Source organism: Tachypleus tridentatus, chromosome 13 (assembly GCF_004210375.1).
Source record: "Tachypleus tridentatus isolate NWPU-2018 chromosome 13, ASM421037v1, whole genome shotgun sequence".
Taxonomy (NCBI): domain Eukaryota; kingdom Metazoa; phylum Arthropoda; class Merostomata; order Xiphosura; family Limulidae; genus Tachypleus; species Tachypleus tridentatus.
This window is the reverse complement of record NC_134837.1, coordinates 132,394,970-132,414,525: the sequence shown is the minus strand read 5'-3', so window position 1 is coordinate 132,414,525 and position 19,556 is coordinate 132,394,970. Positions and strand designations below refer to the sequence as shown.

Below are 19,556 nucleotides of genomic sequence, written 5' to 3'. Positions count from 1 at the left end.
GAGCTGAAATACACTCGCACGCACGTGTAACTTCCATATAAACACTAAGTAAATATTCCTCTAGCGGTAAAATCAATAAAACAAGCAGTCCCAATTCTATCGTTAATAAATCAAGCAAATGCTGTCGTTTCAACTGAATAGAAAAGCCTGGTAACTCCATTAGAGCAAGGTACCACTCATGTAGCCAAAGACTTAAGGCGAGTACCACTTCTCATAACGCATACCCTGGACGGCCTACTACGTCAAAAACGGAATACCTCAACAAGATAAACCCCTCCCAGTCCATCCGTAATAATGGACACATATATATAGGAACAGATAGATACACAAGTGATAAATCAAACTTATCTTTCTTATTGTTATCAAGACTACAATAATCAAGCCAGGAAAATAATATCATAATTATATACAACAAAAACTGTCAGTTGACCGCGTGACACGTTGATTTACGACGATTTATTAAAACAGTGGCGACAACAGGTTCTTTGAGAAGGAAGAGGCTTCGGTTTACCATTGTATTTGTTCCTTAGCAACGTTTCGTAAATTTCACATTTTATTTTCCACAACAAAACGACTATTAATACATATAATCAGTTGCACAATTGTAAGTCTTAAGGCTTACAACATTAAAAACAATGTTTCAATACCCATGGTGGTCTACGCGATGGGCTGTCTGTAGTCAATTACAAATAAAAAATATACAATTATATAGAACTTTGTTGGCTCTAAGAAGGTTACGTTAGAAAATCTAAGTTTCAGTAAGATAACAGTTTTCTGTTCACATATTTTGTTGTTGCGATGCTCTATAATTTCATAATTAAATGATTACTGCCACCCTTGGCTCACAATATCTTGAACCCAACCACAAGTAGTAATAATAGTAGTCAAAAATATCACTTTTTTGTGATTAATAACGAACAAAAAGTTGCACAATGGGCTATCTATGCAAGGATCGAACCCCACATATTAGAATTATAAGCCTTCGTTCTTAACGTTGAGCCACCAGGAGGCATGATATATCTGTGTTTTGTGTTTTTTTACAGCAAAGCCACGTCGGGGTATCTGCTGAGCCCACCGAGGGGAATCGAACCCCTGATTTTAGCGTTGTAGCATGATATATCTATGGGAAACAAAATAATCCCAACTTTTATTGTAATTGTGATTCAGAGTTATTATTTTTGTTATGTAAAAAAGTCTAAGTTTTATTGGATATTTTATGTTGCCAGAACCAACGCATGGTGACTTTTTATGGCTGTGGTCCACTTATTCTACCAACTGACCTGATTTATATATTTTAATATCTATACTAAGGGGCCTTCTAGCGGTTGAATATACATGTAATTTCAAAAACGTATGCAGGACGTGTAAGCTCCGATTTGTCTTTACAAGTGACACCACCTTTGGTAAACACACCTGATCGTATGTTCATAACGTTTTTTTTTTTAATTTTCAGTCACGTGTGTTAACAAAGTTTGAACTTCCTAGACATTCCCCAAGGTGTTTTAGATTTCACCATCCTCTCTCTTTCTTAAAATAAATGTCAGTATATGTTTAACAGCTTTATACATGTGTATATCTTGGTCGGTGATATGGACGTCAACATTTGACGCAGAACTAATAATGTTTTATATAAACGCCTACTTCATCTGCACGTGCGGAAAATTGATATAAACAAATAATAATACGTTCCCGTCCACGAGAGTAGTGAACCAGGCGTGGTCATGTGGTCAGCATGCTTGAACTGTGAATTCAAAGACTCGTGGTTGTTGAATCAAAGCCGCAAAAACCCGCTGCACAATTTGGGAGTCACAGGTGCGCTTTAAGAAACAAAAAGACCCAATTCTGTGATGATAAAAAAAAGTCCAAGAGTTGACTAGCTGTATTCTTCCTATATTTCAGTCCAAAATTTAGAACAGACTATTTGCAGATAACTTTTGCATGGCCGAATCAAACAAATAGCTTCAAAGATTCGTTTCTTTAACGAAGGATGTTTCAATGAATTAGGCGCTACTTGTTTGTTTTTAATCAAGCACAAGGCTACACAATAGGCTATCTGTACTTTGCCCACCGCGGGGATCGAAACCCGGATTCTAGCGTTGTAAGTCCGCAGACATACCGCTGTGCTGCTGAGGGGGGCTATTATACACTATTGCAAGTTGTTTTTCTAAATATTTCTGGATGATGTTCAATTGGTTGAGCGAAGTTTATGTTATCACACAACAAAGTTATAAACGTACGCCCTTTCTTTCTATTATGTGAGTAGGAATGTTGGGCATTTTTTTCAGCTCCATACACAAGAGACGTAGATTCGCCTACGAGAACCAACCATCTAGACCATTGTTCATTAACTCCCGCCCTCTTGAAGAGACCTGATCCTCTCCTTGGTTCATGATCTCCTGCGACGCATGATTTGCATTTCATTACAGCATTTAAAAAGGAGAATAAATAACACAGACCTGCGAATTTAAACTTCATAAAAGTTAAACTTTCCATAATTCAGCTACACAGATTTTGGAAATAATATTATTATTTTTTCTATCACATAAGAATCTTTTACAAATCGGTGAAGGGGGAACTCGTACTTAGATCAAATTAACAACAAGTTTCCCACAAACATGACAGAATGTTTAGGTCCTTTACATAATTTATTGTTGCCATAGTGATGAATAAATAATATTAAAAAAAAAAATGTCAAAGTGCACACACAAACAAATACTATCGAAAAATGACACGTCATCTGGCCTGTTAACCGTTTATATTCCAGCGGTGTTTCTCGTAGATGATTATAGAACAATCGATAAGGTTCTCACGTTGCGATTGGCCCAGAGAAAGTTATATCAATGGTTAACCAAAACAGAATGTGTCTCGTTTCAATGAAAATGAACCACTTACGTAAAAGTACGTATGACATTTTGTGAAAAATCTGCACGTAATGGAGAAAAATGGATATCACTTTCAGATTCAGCGTACCGGAATTACTACAGACCACGTAGAAATTTGAAGACAATAAAGCCTTCACAGACTGCCAAGACTGCTTGTGGCCATAGGTGCTGTGCAAAAGCCCACTAGGTGTCGTCTCCTTAGCTGAAGGACCCAGTTCTTGACGGACAAAATTAAATGTGAATTTTATCAAATCCTTTGAGTTATTTATTATATTGGAGTACAGCTGATCATGATTGATCTATTCCAATAAAGGAATGAACGCAAAAAATAACAATTATAACCTATTTTTAATGGTTAGTGATTCACTTGTCACACAGAAAATGTAATTATCATAAATTTACCACCTTAATGGTCTTAAAACTATTACGAAATGTGAAACCTATACGGCTTTTACTGACAATCTAAGCCTAACAAAAAACGTATGCCCATGCTTTTACTGATTACCAAAGACCGACGAAGCTCGAATCATTGTTAAAAAGTTTTAAAAGCGATAGTTTTTCATTTTACGTGTATTTTTTATCAGTTCTAATAACCCCATGAGTTCACTAATGAATAATAAACTACAGAGGAAATTGCGTGTACGGAAGTTAAAACAAAATAAAAGTAAGGATTCAGTTTCATTCGCCAACTTTTTCCCTATAGCACCTGTCATGTAATACCAAGTTCCCCCACACGTTAAAAACTCGTTTTGCCTTATCTGCAATCAGCGAGAACCAGGCACAGGTTGAGCGACAGGGCAAACATCGCAGAACGCCTTGAAACTAGTTACTCTTGTTACTTGATGTTAGTGCTCAATCTAGAGTGTGTGTGTGTGTGTGTGTGTTGTTTTTTGTTTATTTGATCACTGCGTGAAAACTAATCGTTTATATCTGATCAGTTTATGAAACCGTTTATTTCAGTGCATGAAACTACCCATTATATCTCCGTTTTGTATGGGAAACTGACCGTTTGTGATTATTAAATGAAACTAACAGTTCATTTCCGTTTAGTATATGAAAATGAACGTTTATCTCTCATTATTGCGTGAAACCGATTGTTTATTTCTAACTGTTAGTCCTGTTTTATAGATGAAAATGACCGTTTATCTCTGTTTAATGTGTGTGAAACTATCTGTTTAGCTCTGTTTAGTTAATGCAGTTGATAGTTTATCGGTTTAGTGCGTGAAATTTACAATTTATCTTCGATTAATCCTGAGTTCTTTGTTTTTGCTGCTTTTAATCTATATCTTCTCAGATTCTAAGTTATATTTAATTATTAAAGTTTATCACTGTCCAACGAAAGATACATAAAACACAAATAACTTATAACTTACTACATTTAGTAACAAAGCAAATAATCAATGTTTACCTCACTCGAACACTCGAAAGTTTACAATACTCTACTAATAACTTTCTTTCTCGTGATGGTTTTATAAAAAGAGTTAGCGTTCCATTCCAGTTATCCTGGTGAGTTAACTGAGACACTTAATACTTAAGAAATTAAAGAGAAGACAAACACGAAAGCTTATACTTCGTACTTATAAAGTACCTATTACTTAAAGAATTTCCGTAGAAACTATGGTTCCACAAGTTTGAGAAATTAACAGCCTTCACAACGGTAATTTTACAGTAAAACCCTCAATCGAATAACCCCGCATATATATAAAATTAGAAAAAAATACACCACTGCATCAATCTAGCACCCCGATCACACCAAACTTTCAGTCGTAGGAGCGTTATAACGTGACGGTCAATCTCACCATTCATTGATAAAAGAGTAGCCCAAGAGTTGGCAGTGGGTGGTGATGACTAGCTACCTTCCCTCTAGGCTTACACTGCTAGATTAGGTACGACTAGCGCAGATAGCTCTCGTGTAGCTTTGCACTAAATTCAAACCAATTTCGCACACCTGTAACATTACAACAGAAACTCTCATTAAATATACTTTTCACATCTGTAGAATTACAACAGAAACTCTCATTAAATATACTTTTCACATCTGTAGAATTACAACAGAAACTCTCACTTAATATACCACGCGCATCTATAATATTATATCTAAATTTCTCACACCTTTAACAACCCCACCGCCACATAGGAATTATCCGGCTCTTGAAACCGAATAATGGTATTGACTGTCAGTTTTATAATGCGTACAGAGCTGAAAGAGCAGGAGTTCAGCGGTATCACACCTCGAACCTTCGACCCTTCGATTCAATCATGCAACTTCAACCCTTAGGCCACGCTTGGCCCGTGACGATAACGTATTGCTGCATATAAATGATATCGAAATAATTTTATGTGGAACGTTTGTATTCTAGACTAACCTAACCAACAACGTAGGTATGGGTGCACGTACATAGTAAATAGGTTTAGTGTATGAAAGTATTTTTATACGTTCCACACAATATAACTTATCTATGCTTTCTCTGCAGCACCTAAGTTTTCAACAAATTATAAAAGAAATTGACTTACAGTTGAAGATAAAGAAGTAATAATCAAATACCAAACATTAACTTAAAACATTAACGGTTTTATGAAAGAATCCGATTCTGTCTGCCATTTGCTTCCATAAAGATTTTAATAGATGTCTTCACAGCTTTTAGTATGGAATCGATGATGGTTGGCACATATCCAAACTTGTTAAATTCATCCCGCCAGGGAAGGTGGATGTTTATGTTTGCATAAAACATGTGTTTATCATAATAATTGAGGTCTGTTGCTACAGAAGAGGACTTGACAACTAATTATCCTTGGCAACACGAATCTTTATTCGAATCCCATAAATAATGATTGATATGAAACTTATACCGTGAGTGTAATGAAAACTAAGAGACACTATTTGATTCTGCTAAATGAATGAACAAGTGATGACCCTACAATAATGGTGAAGAATAGTCGTGATGAACAGGAAACGTGGATTTATCAGAATGTTTTTTTAAAAAAAAACAAGGATACAGATGTGCTTGTTATTGTTGATGAAAAGTTTTAATGCTTATATCTTCTGCACTGAGTGTACACAGTAAAAACTTCTATCAACTTAAAACTAGACTTATTGTTAGCAAGTATGAAACTCCTACGCCCATATAACAAACAAAAACAAAACCGCACTGATTTTGCTAATTAGCGTTGCGTACATTACGGTTACTGTTACATATAGTTCGTTAAAGTAAAACATATACCTGTTCTTAAAGGATTTTTTTCTTGAACTCTACCCAGAGATTTAAGAGTAATCAAATAGTTTATTTCGGGTTTGTTTTATCGAGCTTATTATTAGACTGCAAATAAGCCATCGTTAAACACAGTTTCATTTATTTGAAAAACTCTCATATTAGAAACTTATTCCTCTTCCCTTTTGTTTATTATCCACTTATTTCCTCTTAGCAGCATACTGACCCTTTGCATGTAGGCAAAATATTTTCCCCTTGCATGCTAGTTTCCTCTTTAAATGATGCTCCCCGCTAGTACAGCGGTAAGTCTACGGATTTACAACGCTAAAATCAGGGGTTCGATTCCCCTCGGTGTGCTCAGCACTGTGGCTTTGCTATAAGACAACACACACACACACACACTTGAAATGATAATAACATATTCTCTCTTTTGTGTTTTAGTAACATGTTCCTTGTTTGCAAAATTTTTACACCTAAATAGTTGCCTTGTTTGTTACGGAACAATTTATTCAACAGCAGGACTTTAGTATTAAAATTAATTATCCATAAGCCTAATATTCAGAATAAATTTCATGCTATATAGCCAGCAAACTGTGACTCCCACATTCCTCCCAATTTGCCTGATACAAATCACAGGCGTTTAAAAATAAAATTTCAGATCTCTCTATTGTTTGCCACAAGCAAGGCCAGAGATCCTTTTGCCCAATACCAGAAATCATAAGATATCTAGTAACTTTAAAGTTGTGATATTGAACACCGAATGCTGACGAAGCATTCAAAACCAATCCACCCAATTACAGTGATAAAAATTACGTTAGGCTAAAGAAGTCTTCTCCTATTAACACAACGGACAAATTGGAATGATCGTGGGAGAACATAATGGAACAGTCGGGAGGACTGTAGTAGAATATATGTAATACAAACATTGGGAGGGAAAACCCCTCACCGAATATGTTCCATTATTTAGCGTGGATGGCGTTATAACGTTACAATCAATTCCACTATTCCTAGTTAAAAAACTGGCGGTGGGCGGTATAGGACTAGCTGACTTCCCTCGAAGTCTGCGCTGCTAAATCAGGTACAGCTAGCAATGATGTAGCCTTTTTCTGAACCACTGACTAATATACTTTACAACATTTGATTTACTGCTACAGAACATCTATTTCAATTACTAGCCTACAAAAACAATTAATTTAGTGACTGATACATCACACAAAGAATTACATTTTGGCTAGTTTACTAAGATTAGGACGATACTTGCCTAAATTTTCACACAATTGTAACAAAAGATTTAAGCCAACGTTTACTAGTACAGAAGAAACATTTAAAATAGACTGTTCTCAGTCTCAAAATACAATAAAATTGTTTTACTTAATTATTATAAAGATAGAATGTGATACTGGGAACGATCTCATACACGCTAAATGTTTTTACGTCTAACTACGTTATCATCACACGTCAATTTCTTCGCCGACTAATTCGTTACACAAATCGTTATTGAACTTCACAGATATTTACCCATCGACTTGTAAATTGTATAAGAACGTGTTTACTAACTAGTTATTGCACCACGTTTATCCGGTGGTTGGTATATTGTACAAGACGCTACTTGGAACAACGGTTTATTTAATGCAGTACAACTGAAAGCTAACAATGAAGCGTGCATATTATTAAAAATATTAACCAATGTAATTAATAACAATCCGTCGTTTTATGTTTCAAAGTAAAATGTTCTCTGTGGATTCTCGTCGGTGGTCACAAATGCGCGAATAATAACTTACTTTCATTCAAAGTGTCAAACAAGAATATTTGAGCATCTCGACCATCATTGTCTTTCTGTTATATCTTGCTAATACCCCACCCTTTTTTAATTCTGGTATTCCGAATCGAGATGATAAAAAAGATAAAAAGCCGTTTAAATATGAAAGTTCTGCAAATAAACAAAACTGCTTTCTCACGACGGAATCGGTGCAACCAAAAATCTACTTTTAGTTTTCTGTTTCATCGTCACCAATAAAGATGAGGAAGAAACGCTGAAGAATTATTTTACATTTTATAACTAAACATTTTTATTCTATTTAGTTTCGCTATTAATAGACGTAATAAATTACTGATTATCAGTTGCGTCGTAATTAAATTTTATCGGTTTATATCGTCTGATTTTAGCCTGTTTCGTTATAACACTGTGATATTAGGTTGAGGAATAATTCGTGAGCGTTTTTAAATAATTTCATTCAAGCATTACATGCAAGACTATACAATACTTCAATGCATGAACACATTACACCCAAAACATTTATTATGATACTTTATTTCATGTAATACCTAGGTATATAGTATGCATTGTTTTAAACGAAATTGCAAGAAATTAAATGCGAAAAGCAGATGGTGTCGAAAATGCTCGATTTTGTCCACTTGACATTCCATTTAATGAGCTGAAAATGAAAGCAAAAATTAAAGACATATGAAAATCAAACACACCATCTATTAGAGCAAACAATTATCTACCAAATGACATGAAATATTTTGCGAAAGCGTTTCATTTATGAATATATTTTTTTAACTTGAAAAAACGCTCACGAATTATTTCTCAACCCAATAAATCGGGATTTGTAGTGTTAGAGTTAAGTCCTTTCTTTCCAATTTGGGCATGCCCATCGCTAACTTTGGAATGATAGAGTAAGAGAAAAGCAGACAGTCAACAATACATAACTCATGGGTTGTCTTATCAAATACATAACTCATGGGTTGTCTTATCAAATACATAACTCATGGGTTGTCTTATCAAATACATAACTCATGGGTTGTCTTACCAAATAATAGGATTTGATTGTTGCTCTTATAGCGCACCCATGGCCCAAAAGTGTCAAGCTTGTTTCCACACTTCCGAACGCTAAGTGACAGAACACGCCTAGTCATTATGTATAGGAACTACAACGAAAATTATGAAAAATTCTGTGCTTCTGAGTTTAACATACAATGAAAAGAAATGAGATAATGTCCCCAATTAACTCACTTCTTTCGTAACGTATTACTTTCCGAGCAATAGGTTCTTAGTTAATACGGTATTAACGGCCTGTATTGTTCTGTGTATTGTGTTTAGCACCACTTATATATTATTAAACATCCGACTGAAAAGAGAAAGCTTTAAGATATATTTGTTAATAATAATAAACGCGACACGTGGACCCATCTGCTTACCAACTCGAGCAGCGTGGATTGAAGCTAAAGTTAAAAACGTGTGCTCAAAGCAAGTACAATTGTTGTAAATATCATATCACAAAACCTACGTTGTTAAAAATCAAGATGCATACAACAGCGATACTGATGCCAGTGGTAGCCAGGCTGTTAGAATGATGTTGGCATACAGATTAAACGGCTGTACTACCAGGTGGTATCTAACAATCAAATTACAGTTTGAAATGCATGTAAACTCCAGCAGACAATACTGTCTAAAAGCAGAGATCTGAGCCGCCACAGGTGATTTAACAACAACTGTTTAATTCAGCTCCGGACACATGCATGAGCCTTCCTGTAAAGATTTGTGAAGAACAGATTTTTATCCAGTGTGAAACCAGTTGATAAACCACCTGTGATTTGGGAAGCATGAGGTTTATTTTGTATTTTGAATGAGTTATGTACAAACCTACAATACTCTATCCAAACAAAGAAAATTCTAGTTATAACAAGTACAACAGTACGCGTACACCAACAATAAGAAACTATGGTATGTATTGAAGTCTTGTTACTTTGATATAGTTCTGTCAAGTCACCGCTGTATGTTAATCTAAAAGAAACTAAGGTAAGTATTGAATACTTCCTAGTTTTAATAGTGTTCTTGCGAGTCACTCACATATGTTAATACAGAAAGAAATTAACTTAATCGCATTTCACTTTATAAAATAGTAAAATATTTGAATAGCCCAAACGTTGACGGTGTATGCTGTTAATTAGTTGCCTTTGCTCTAGTCTACTAGTTGAAAGGTGGGACGGTTAACGTACGTAGGTAGCCCTTGTTAAATTTTGAGCAGAGTTTTAAAACAAACTTTCTTTTATTACATCTCAGGTTTCCATCTGGTGAATCTACTGGGCCAGAAATGGGATTCTAATATTTCGAAAATATACTTGAGGTTAATTATACCTTGGACAACAATACTATGGTAATCATTATTTTGGAGAACTGGCACGGATGAATGAAATATTCATATTCATCGTAATCACTGCACCTGAGAGCACAGCATGCCTCACATATATCAGTAGAGGTAACGTCACTCTGATAGAATTTACCAACTGCACCAATACTAATTTATTGTGTAACATCAAAAATATTTAATTTACAAACTACAATAACAGGTTACGCTTCATCCACCATAGACGAAAACAGAGGGATCTATCAGACTTTAAATCCTTTACCTGCTATAATTCATAGAACAGGGTTTAATTAGAAATCCACCAAGTTGCTGACGAACCAGTTTTCAGACCCAGCGGGCTACGCTTGGCCAGAATTGATTTTCGAGAATTGAATGTCTTCACTCAAGAAATCTCTCCTACTCGGCATTTTTATTGGCCCTTCAAAATGCACGTGGGATGGTCATGGTTTACAAAGCACGAGACGAAAGAGCTAACAAGAACAATTTGTATCTACCTCGAGAGCACACTAATTATAATAAAACACATGCAGTGCGGCAGTGGTTTATGTTTGCCTCTGTGTTTTTAAAATACTCCCTTACGTAAGGATACTTACAAACTCGATTTTGAAACAGTTTTTATTAGTTAAAACTTCGACTCGTTTATCGGAACTTAAAACAGTGAATCATGCCAGCACTCCAACTTAAAATAATATTCGCTCTTAGGTACAAGATAAACCTAATTTTTAAGCCTAACAACAACAAAACGATATTTGGTGATCGCGCGTGTCACGCAGAGATATTTATATTCGCATTATCTTTCCTTTCTAAGTTCAAGTAATAAATACTAACTGATAAAGGCTAATAAACACTAGTCTTCTGTCAACATGTATTCAGTATTTTATTAAAGATTGTTCTGTGACCAAACTAAATAAACTAAGTAAAGCTTTTAAAATAAAAGAACGCAGAAATCTGCTATTCCGTTGAAGCTACATTCATTTTTTTTATATAATATGTAGTGCTTCCAATTTGATTTAGCGTATTTCAAAACAGTAATTAAGAAAATATTTCTCTTGCCATCAAAAATTTTCTTTGTAATTTCGTTTGTTTTTTGAATTTCGTGCAAAGCCACGAGGGCTATCTGTGCTAACCGTCCCTACTTTAGCAGTGTAAAACTAGAGGGAATGCAGCTAGTCATCATTACCCACCGCCAACTCTTGGGCTATTCTTTTACCAACAAATGGTGTGATTGACCGTCACATTATAAGGTCCCCACGCCTGAAAGAGCGAGCATATTTGGTGTGGTGGTGATTCGAACCAGCGACCCTCGGATTATGAATCGAACGCCTTAACCACCTGACCATGCTGGGCCTGTTTGTAATCTTATTATATTGATGACACCAATTGAAAGAGATTTTGTGCCTTTGAATAAGGTGATTGGAAAGGTGTTTACTTGCCTGAAGTGAATTATATACTTCAAACTAGAAAAGCCTGTCTGATGTGGATTATACACTTCAAAATCGACAAGCCTGTCTGATGTGGACTATACGCTTCAAACAAGACAAGCCTGTCTGATGTGTATTATAAGCTGCAAACAAGACAAGCCTGTCTGATGTGTATTATACACTTCAAACCAGACAAGCCTGTTTGATGTAAATTTAATTGAAACTTTTTATCAATACGGATTTACAGGTAGTTAATTAATTCGCCGAACTACTTCTAAATCATTTATAACATAAATAAATGAATAAATCATAATAATGTTAATAAAACGTAAGCTCAAATTCAAGATTGATACAATACGTTCTTCCCAGACGATACGCATTACTCTCCCAACATCTACAGAAACCTTATCTAAGATTATCAGAAATTTTGCAACGCGTTCTCTCAGAACTTTCAGATATAATGCAGGACATGTTCTTTGAAATTTGAAACACGAAAGATGTTTTCATAGAAATTTTCAAAGCTAGAATGTAGATTAACGTGTTCCATTCTGGTTACTTTGATAGTTCCAAGACGTCGATTAGCCTAAATGTCTGAGTAACTTGTGATACACTGACCACAGAATAACAAACAATTTACTTTTGACGATGTCTACGTTCTTTTAAGGAGAGCGAAAATTTCATTATGACACAGCTGTTCATATTTTCATCTTCATCGTGTTAGACGCACGTGTTTTAATGACCAAAGGCCACGTATGTTTTTAGTATAGTTAGACAGTACTATGTCAATATGGGTTCTGTTTTTTCGAACGTAATTGCACAATAATCTGAAACTTGCCACGTTTCGCAGTTATTCGCTTCTAAATAAGAGAATATTTAACAATACACTGCTGACCAAAAATTTAAGGCCAATGAACATAAAAAAAATATGTATTTTGTGTTGTTAGACTAAACCACTTATTTGAGTAGAGCTTCGAAAGATGAAAATAAGAAAATGGAAAATAAAAATAAAATAAATAATAAAAAAATTTTAAGACCATTCCAAAACAGGGTAGGAAATGTCCAACAAGGGGTCTCAGTAGTGAATTGCACGGCCGTCATTGCGAATAACTTCAAACATTCGCTTTGGCATGGTCGATATAAGCGTTTGCAGAAGGCTGGCTGGAATGTTATTCCAAGTGGTGAAGATGGCTTCACGAAGATCATGCACAGTTTGGAATTGACGTCCATTTCTATAGACTTCCCTTGCCATCCACCCCCAAACATTTTCAATGGGGTTCAGTTCGAGCGAACACGTCGGATGGTCCAAAAAATCATGTTATTAGCAGTGAAAAAGTCCTTTGTCTTGTTGGCATTGTGAATTGCAGCGTTGTCCTGCTGAAAGATCCTGTCATTTCCACACAAGCGAGAGCCTTCAGTCAATAAGGACGCTCTCTCCAACATGCCAATGTAGACAGCTGCTGTTTGACGCCCCTGTATAACCTGAAGTTCCATTGTTCCATGGAAGGAGAAAGCACCCCAGATCATGATGGAACATCCTCCACTGTGTCGTGTAGATAATGCCTCTGGTGGGATATCCTTATCGTGCCAGTAACATTGGAAGCCATCTGTACCATCCAGGTTAAATATTTTATCATCAGAGAACAAAACCTTCGTCCACTTTTCTACGGCACGTGTTTGGTGCTTCTCAGCAAAGTTTAACCGAGCTGTTTCGTGGTGTGGAAGGAGGCGTGGCCTGTGAAGACGTTTACAGTTTTTAAAGCATTTCTCTCATAGATGCCGTCTTATTGTTTTTGAGCTGCATTCTGCGTCCGTAAGGGCCTTAATCTGATTCGACGATCGGCTGGTGTCTTACCGGACAACCCGTCGAATCCTCCTGCTCAACGCCGGCGAAATTTTCTTAGATCGACCACATTAAATTCTCGTTCCGTAACCCTCAGGGTCTTTTAAGAAATTTACAACAGCAGTTTTACTACGCCCAATCTCACCAGCGATGGCTCGTTGAGAGAGACCTTGCTTTTGCAGCTCGACAATTCTGCCACGTTCAAACTCTTTCATTTTTTAGCCTTTGCTATGGTTTTACCCTATGTAACACAGGAAGTGTCAGTGGGAGACGTTGACAACGCTAATGCTTGAACACAAATGACTAAATTTCGTTACGTGTTTACCGATTAACGCTTTGTTTCAGTATGGTCTTAAACTTTTGGCCAGCTAGTATTTAGGCTAATTTCATAGTGTTCCCATTTTCCCTAGTAAATGCTAGAAAAGTTTCTTTATTTTTATTTTCCCTTTTCTTATTTTCATCTTTCGAAGCTCTACTCAAATAAGTGGTTAAGTGTAAGAATGCAAAATACATATGTTTTCTTTATGTTTATTGGCCTTAAGATTTTAGCCAGAAGTGTACCCTTGTGATATCTCTGGGATGAAAACTTCCAGCACGTTGACGTGAGAGAATCGATATATTATTAAGTTATTTAGATATAATTGCTTCTAATACGACATCAAAAGTGATAAATAAAGTTTTCTGTATGAAAACCCCAAAATACTCCATATACAGAGTATCACGTGTAACGAATTCACCTTTGTACATTTATTTTAATGCCTACGCTTCTTTCAGTGCAGCTTTATCTTTTGCATGTGACGTATATTCTTGACTGTGTATTGCACAAGTCATTCTTGTTTTAGAAACGTGTGGAGAATTCTTGAAAGTAAGAATCAACAATAGTTATTTGGTAAAAGAGCACGAGAATATTGTCGAAAGTTCTACAAATCTGCGTGATGCTCATAAAAAGGCGGCTAGCCGAGAGACAAAAAAGAAGAGAATATTATTGGGCAGCCACTGTCAGTATGCTTGAAGCCTATGAAGTTATAATTGTGATTAATGTCTATCAATCGGACCAGGAACGTTCATGGATTTCGAACATTACAAACCGTTCAACTTAAGTGAATTACCTTGGACGTTAGTATTTCTACAAGGGCATTAAATATCTTCATCGGAGAGAAGTGAAATTCTAACCGGTGTAAAGCTAGTCAAAAAAGGTGTCTTTCGCTCAAGCGAGGTGCAAAAAATATCAACTCAGAATTAATTTGTTCGTCGTGTACCTGGTCATCAATAAAATATTCAGTTCTAGATCGAATATAAAACTTAGTATTATTTGTAAATTTGTAAAACTCTTGTATGTAAACCATCATTTGTAATAACTATTAGTAATAACCATTATTATAAATTGTATTGTTTTTATGTTTGTATATTAAATATATTTTTTTCAAAAAAAGTGAAATTCAGCGTATCAATCTTGTTGGCAAATAACATAAATTTAATATATATTAACACTTAATTACCTACTAAGCTCAAATTCAAAATTCTGGTTATTTGAAGCAGTAGTACGTAACGTACGTAATACAATAACTCATAGACTCATTCGAAATCAATTATAATACGTAACACAAGTCACCAACAAAACCCGACTCAAACGTTCTACCTCTGTGTAAAAATTCAGTATTACTCCAAATACAGAGTATCACGTCACTAATAAAATCATGACCCGACAATCAAAGTGTGATTATTTCACAGCGTTCTATTACTGTATAAAAACCCGGAATTACTCCAAATACAGAATATCATGCCACCAATAAAACCTGATCAAACAATCAAAGGGTGATTACTTCACAACGTTCCACTTCTATATAAAAAAAAAAAACAAAATATCTCTTCTATGTTCAAAGCACCCCGCGCTAGTACAGTGGTAAGTCTACGGATTTACAACGCTAAAATTAGGGGCTCGATCAGCAGATAGCCCGATGTGGCTTTGCTTTAAGAAAACAAACAAACAAATCTAGGTTCAAATACGTATTCGAATACGATTCCTTAGCAAGGACGTTATTAAATACACAGAGGCGCTGCGATCGATCGGCCAAAAAGATAGCGTGGTTCACTTCTGTTCTTTTACTGACAGCATAATTTATAGCTTGTGACACGTTATAAAAGGGCGATATTTTGCGGTAGCTCATTGTTTTCATTGTAAACAGTAGGAGCGAGTAACTTAGAAAAGCCAGTACAAGAGACCCGTGACACGTACGTGACCCTTCCACCATAGATAAAGATTACAACACAACGTCTGCGTTCAAGGCGTGGACTATCAATGGCGGCACTGCCTCAGGTTTTTTTTTTCTCTCTCTCTTTTGTACACTTAATTGCACGTGCTAGTTGGTTCCAGGCTTCTGAATAGATTGTCTTTCAAATTCTCCTAATAAGAAAGAAACCAACACAGTTACTTGAAGTTAATTTCCTAAATGGTACAGTTTAAAAGCAGGGTACAGGTCTATTTAAACCAAGTATTAACCAATTTAAGGTTTGCATCAGAGCGATATGTAGGTATTTACAGACCACACCTCCATATACACATATATATTCAATAGTGATTACGACGTTACAGTTTAAGTGCAGTAAATCTAGATTTTAACGGTCGATGCTGCTAAACTATAAATATATCACTTATTAGGTTGCTTTCAGCAGTTTCTAGTTAAAGGGTAGGCTTTATTAAGAATTAAAAACATTCTGAACGCTCGTGAGATGTATATATACACACACAGAAATTAAAGTTAACATTGTAACAAAAATTATTACTTTTTTATTCATTCAAAATAACGGAATATTTCATTTAGGTTTAGCCCGCTGAGAGACGCTGTGTTTCGACGAACCATTTTTGTTTTTCACAAGAGTACTGTCCTACATTGGGCTAATTATACACTGAAGTAAAATACAGTTTTGCCACATTTTAATTATTAGAAATGATGAACGTACCTAGAGAGAACGACACTGTTATTACAATTTATTTACTTATGATATTTGACGTATATGAGAAGAGTCTGAAAAAGAAGAGACTTTTTCATAATCCAAATCATTTGTTTGGATTACCTTTAAAAATGGAGGCTAGAATATGCAAGGAGTGAGAGTGATAACTTGGTTTGAATTTTGCGCAAAGTTACACGAGGGCTATCTGCTCAGTGTAAGACTAGAGGGAAGGCAGTCAGTCATCACCACCCACTGCCAACTCTTTTACCAACCAGTAGTGAGATTGACCGTAACATTATAACGCCCCCACGGATAAAAGGGCGATCATGTTTGGTGTGACGGGGTTTCAAACCTGCAACCCTCAGATTACGAGCCGAACGTTCTAACCACCTCGTCATACCGGGGCAAGAGAGGGAGAGCGTGCCATCTGTAAATTCGAGGGTTCATGGTTCAGGAAAACTGCTATAAAAACGCACTCGTACTTCGATGTCGTGTAAGTGTTATAAGAGTGACTATCAAATCACACTCTTCCCTCTGACAAGAGTATCGCAAACATTCACGGTGGGTGCACTTGGGTCTCCCTAGTCTATCAGTTCAAAATTAGAGAGGTTATGCACAGATAGCCCTTAAGCATTTTTTTCCTTATAATTCTAAAATCAAACAAAATATCTAACGTAACTACATATAATCTTTTCCACACAAAATCTCCCTCGTGGTAGTCCTTAATAAGATAAAAGTGTCAACACTTTAAAAATATCTTTACACACAATATAATTTTTCTACATTTAATAGTAACTAAAACAAAAACAAAAAACTTTTAGCATACAGATGAGATCAATTGACCAAGATACCATTAGGTGCTTTATTTATTTATTTTTTAAACATAACCCCAAACAGTTCAGGCAGGCAGCAGAGATTAGGTGTCCTAGTTACCGATTGTTACCAAGTTCCTCGCTTATCACCTTAACAAAGCAAGTAGAAATATATATATAAAGATATATATATACAATATCAATCAACCCATTAAAATATATGTGCTCTACGAAGATTTTTTACTTGAAATTTTGATAAAATAATAACTGTAAAGTGACAGGATTATATATTTTATCATGCTCGAATGAGTTTTATCATTTTTTTTAGTTCCGTTTAATATTATATCGTTGTATTATAGGTTTGTATAGAAGTATATGATTTTTTTACACGAGCTTGTAATCTTTAAATCTAAATGATTATTTTAGAACATTCATTATTATTATGGTGGAGACAAGCTTGTTCAGATAGAAATAGCAGGTCAAAGGGGCGCGTTCTCATTCACAGCATATGATAATTTTTTATTACCAAATAAAAAGTGAATTCGATATTGGACAGTAGCGCATATAAAAGGGGAGGTTACCCGGTAATTTTATTTTTTATTTTGTTTATTTGACGGTAATATAGGTTACATCTCAAATAGTGATTGTCGTTTGTTTTTTTAATTTATGATTAGTAAAATTTCATTAAAATGCAATTTGAAGGGTATTGTGTGTGTATATATGTGTTTTCTTATAGCAAAGTCACATCGGCTACCTGCTGAATCCACCGAGGGGAATCAAACCCCTGATTTTAGCATTGTAAATCCGTACATTTACCGCTGTACCAGCAGGGGACATGAAAGGCATTCTTTGTGTGAATGTCCGGCATGGCCAGGTGTGTTAAGGCGTTCGACTCGTAATCCGAGGGTCGCGGGTTCGAATCCCCGTCGCGCCAAACATGCTCACCCTTTCAGCCATGGGGGCGTTATAATGTGATGATCAATCTCACTATTCGTTGGTAAAAGGGTAGCCCAAGAGTTGGCGGTGGGTGATGATGACTAGCTGCCTTCCCTTTAGTCTTACACTGCTAAATTAGGGACGGCTAGCGTAGATAGCCCTAGAGTAGCTTTGCACGAAATTCAAAACAAGCAATCTTTGTATGAAAAAAAAAAAATGAAGAAAATGAACACAATTTCTATTTGACCATGTAATACTAGTGATTGAAGGCTCTTAAGCCAGCCACACTTGTTCATCTGATTCGAACTCTTTTGTCCAGCTAATCCTGGATACGACTCCGATTGGAGTAATTATTTTAGCCAGACGCAGATTTGACGATCTGATTTGGCGCCCTCTCGGGTAATCCTGATTCGGACACCGAGTACAATAATTATTTTAGTTAGATACATATTTAACCATCTGACTTGGAGTCCCTCTTCGAGTAATTCTGGATTCACCACCGTCTAGAGAACTGTTTTAATCAAAATCTAAGTTGGCTCTTTGCTACCAAAAAACAATAACAATACCGACAATTAAAAATTAAAAAGAAACATTGTTTGTATAACAGTTTCCACGGATATGTCATATCATATATAAATAAAGGCAGAATGTAGTATATCACTAAAAGGCGTATGTTGCTGTCGTCAATATATTTCAAAGAAAAAGTCAGTGATATAAAAACAATAATTCATAACAAAAGAAGCAGCATCATCACTCCATCACTGAGTTAAAATAAATATAACTTATATCCAAATTTAAGTGTTTCTTGACTAACCATATGAGTTTTGATATGTATTTATTTACTAAAAGTTAACTGTACTTTACAATAACAATTTATGTTTGTTAATACAGGACGTAACGCTGCTGGCTATGTTATTTTTAGCGTCTGTGTGTTATACGGTACTTTACTTTTCATAAATCGACAATATAATACAACAACGAGTAGACTTGCAATTCATAGTTGTGTCAGAATAATTCATGTAATGATAATCATATGACGAGGTTGTTAAGTGTAAAGCGATGTAGAGCCACATGGCACATTTCTCAAATGAAATAGTAAATTCCAAGCCAATCTATTATCAAAAAAATTCACGACTATGATTACGAAAGAGAACCCTCTGACTCAAACAATCATTACAATAAAACTAAACTTAACTCCACATTTTCTTAACAAAATAATAGCAAGAATTTTAAGTTTTTAAAGGCTCATAATCTACCAGTCACAGTGGCTGTTTTTATGAGAAAAAATGTCCAAAAAACACATCTATTCTGCTCAACCAAATGCCTTTAAAAATCTCCACTATAGCTCTAATG

General features: G+C 35.5%; 1 protein-coding gene across 3 annotated transcripts in view; it reads right to left on the bottom strand.

Annotated features, from left to right (window-relative positions):
* The window catches only part of LOC143238868 (uncharacterized), a 303,511-nt gene that overhangs the window by 204,127 nt on the left and 79,828 nt on the right, over window positions 1-19,556 (bottom strand). The window contains exon 1 of one of the 3 annotated variants that reach the window (XM_076479464.1): window positions 5,397-5,415. The exons of the other annotated variants lie outside the window; for them this stretch is intronic. The gene's annotated coding sequence lies outside the window, so the exon portion shown is untranslated. Of the gene's footprint in view, window positions 1-5,396; window positions 5,416-19,556 lie in introns of those variants that run through there. 3 annotated transcript variants of the gene reach the window in all.